Below are 3,198 nucleotides of genomic sequence, written 5' to 3' on the forward strand. Positions count from 1 at the left end.
GTTTTTTCCACCAACCAATAGCAAACTAAGTACTAATGACACTCCTCTATATAAACAATTAAACCCAAAACACAAACCACTTGCTAAAAGTCACGGAAGGAGATACATCTCTGGATGAATTGCAGCACACCAGCAAGAACATCAAGATTATCAACATATAATCAAATCTTTCAAGTAAGTAACTCAAATAAACACTAAGTAAATAACTGCTACTATAAAACTTACCCGCTAAATACCCTATGCTCCTTTTCTGTTACTACTACAGAACATGCTAATAATAAATAACAGATTACTGATTTCTAAAAACAAACCACTACTAGAAATTTTATAATTATCTCTATATAACATTAATATTGTAAGCTTTCTAAAAATAATTTTCTTATGTGTATATCCTAACTCTTTTATTTCTCTCCTAATGCTACAGATAATTCTACTACTTACTACAATACTACTAACGTATTAAAGAAATATACAAGTATCAAAGTAAGTATCGTTTAAGACTACATTAACTGTGACAATCCCTACAATTGAGCACATGTTGTAATTATTTATACATACAAATGTTTTTATAGATACTACCACTAGAGAAAATTCTACAAAGAAATAACTGTGAACAAGATCCTAAAACTAAAGATACTAATAACTAAGTAAGTACATTGTAACTTTTAATCTACTTGTAAAATGTTCTAAACACAAACAAACAATTACATTTATAACACATATGTACTTTTTTTCTCCAGATTCTACTACTGAAAACTACACTACAAATGAACAGAGAACATTATTCTGATTTCTATATTAAATATTACTAAGTAAGTATTTGTAAACAGAAATCAATGTGGTAAAAACAACAAACATTAGCACTTGTTCTAATTAGTTGCTGTTATCTATTTTTTTTACACAGCTAACACTACAGAAAAATATACTGAAAACATTCAAATCTCCTATTTCGGAATACCAAAAATACAACTCACTAAGTAAGTATATTAAAGTACATAATTAACTGCTAAGTTGTTGAAAACCTACAAACATGGGGAGTTTTCTAACACATATGTACCTATTTTTTTAAGATAATACTACAATATACTCTCCACAAAAAGAAGATACAACTATACTGGAAAACCCTACCTAAAACAAAATAAGTAAGTATCTTGACAATGTAAAATAAAATCCTACACTTATTAGTATCCACTTTTGTAGTAGAAATTAGCAGTGACATCCTAAATACACACACAATTTTGTAATAATATTGTCATTTTATGTTTTTCCTAACAGCTCAAACAACATCAGAAAACACTATCTACAACGAAAGAATAAAGCATATCAAAAGATTTCACTCATTTCTAAAACACGTAAGTATATACATTACTAATAATCACTTACTTAGAATTATAAACACATTTTCCTTGACATTAACTATTATATATATGTTTTCTAGATATACAAACAACAAAATGACAGAAGGAGCAGAATTTGTAACCAGCCAGAAAGGAAAGCTATTACTGTGCTACATGGGTTACACTTATACACAAGAAAAGCAATATGGCATGAAAGTTAATTGGAAATGTTGTAAATATTATTCTAACAAGTGTTATGGAAGGGCAACAACAAGAGAAGATACTGTACTGTATACTAGGGAACACAATCATCCACCAAATGTAACTGAAATTGAAGTTAGAACAGCATTGGAAAATATAAAAGAGGCAAGCACTGGTTCCCAAAAACAAACTAACGTCATATTAAAAGAAGCAATTCCTAAAATCCCTAAAACTGCCACAACACAAATGCCAAATATTCTTTCACTAAAAAGAACTATAGCACGAACTAAAAAAGCTACTACTACTACCGCACCAGCTCCCAGAACATATCATCATATCAATTTAAATGCCAACCAAATTATAACTTTAAACAAGCAACCATTTTTAATTTACGACAATGAAAACAATGACAAAAGACTTATTATTTTTGGAACCAATATGAATCTAGTAAAACTTCAGCAAAGCCAATATTGGATGATGGATGGAACTTTTAACATCTGTCCCAAACCATTTTTCCAATTATACACTGTACATGGCCTCTAGCAAAACTGCAACATACCACTACTATATGCACTACTACTAAACAAAAATAATTCCACATATATGAAATTATTAAATATAATTAAACAAAAAACAAATGATTATTCTCCAGAAAAAATAATTCTAGATTTTGAGCAAGCAATGCTTTCAACAATCCTAAAAATCCACCCCCATACCTGCATTCAAGGCTGCTACTACCATTTAAACCAGTGTCTATGGAGACATCTACAAAAAACTACCTTAAGTGTAGAATATGCAACTAACTCATCTTTTGCATACCAAATTAAAAAACTCATAGCACTGGCTTATGTTCCAAAAACAGACGTAACAGAACACTACAACATTCTTATAGACAGCCCCTTCTATAAACAAAATGAAGCTAAGTTAAGTCCATTTTTGGACTACTTTGAAGACACCTGGGTAGGCAGACTCCATAGATCTGGCCACAGAAGAAACCCAAAATTCCTATTCCCCTGGTGGAACGTTTACAGGAGCACCTTAAATGGTGAATCTAAAACTAACAACGCAGTAGAAGGTTGGCACAATGCCTTCATACAATCAACTGGCAGAACAAAACCAACTCTAGAACATTTTATTAAGTGCCTACAGAAAGAACAAAGCTACCAGGAATTCAGAATGGACCAATCCATAACTGAACTGGTCCCTAAAACATCAAAACAAAATAAGCAAATGCACAAATACCTAGAAGAGCAAGTGAAATTATACCCCAGTACAAAAGGCATTGAATACTTAAACATAATTACCAAAACCCTACTCTGAATAAATAACAACACCAAAGCAATCCCTAAAACTATCACCTAAATATGCATAATAACATTTAAATCTTGATGTTTAAAATCATTTAATGTATGCAATATATATACTTAATAATCACATATATGCACACATTAAATATAAGGTAAGAACTATTAAACAATGCAATATTAATAATCACATTACCCACCCACAAAAGATCAAACATATATGACTTACCAATCATGTTTGAAATCCAATAACGTCCTTCTCCACCAAAGTAATCCAGGTAGTGCAAATGTAACCCAAAATAAAATGCAAAAATACAACTGTACCAAAAAAATCAAATCCATGGTGTGAAGAGCCA

At 30.7% G+C, this 3,198-nt stretch overlaps 1 pseudogene; it reads left to right on the top strand.

Annotated features, from left to right (window-relative positions):
- The first annotated feature begins 1,454 nt into the window (after positions 1-1,454).
- LOC147750539 (uncharacterized) lies at positions 1,455-2,858 on the top strand (annotated as a pseudogene).
- Positions 2,859-3,198: the final 340 nt, after the last annotated feature.

This window comes from Lissotriton vulgaris, chromosome 1_1 (genome assembly GCF_964263255.1).
Source record: "Lissotriton vulgaris chromosome 1_1, aLisVul1.2, whole genome shotgun sequence".
NCBI lineage: Eukaryota > Metazoa > Chordata > Amphibia > Caudata > Salamandridae > Lissotriton > Lissotriton vulgaris.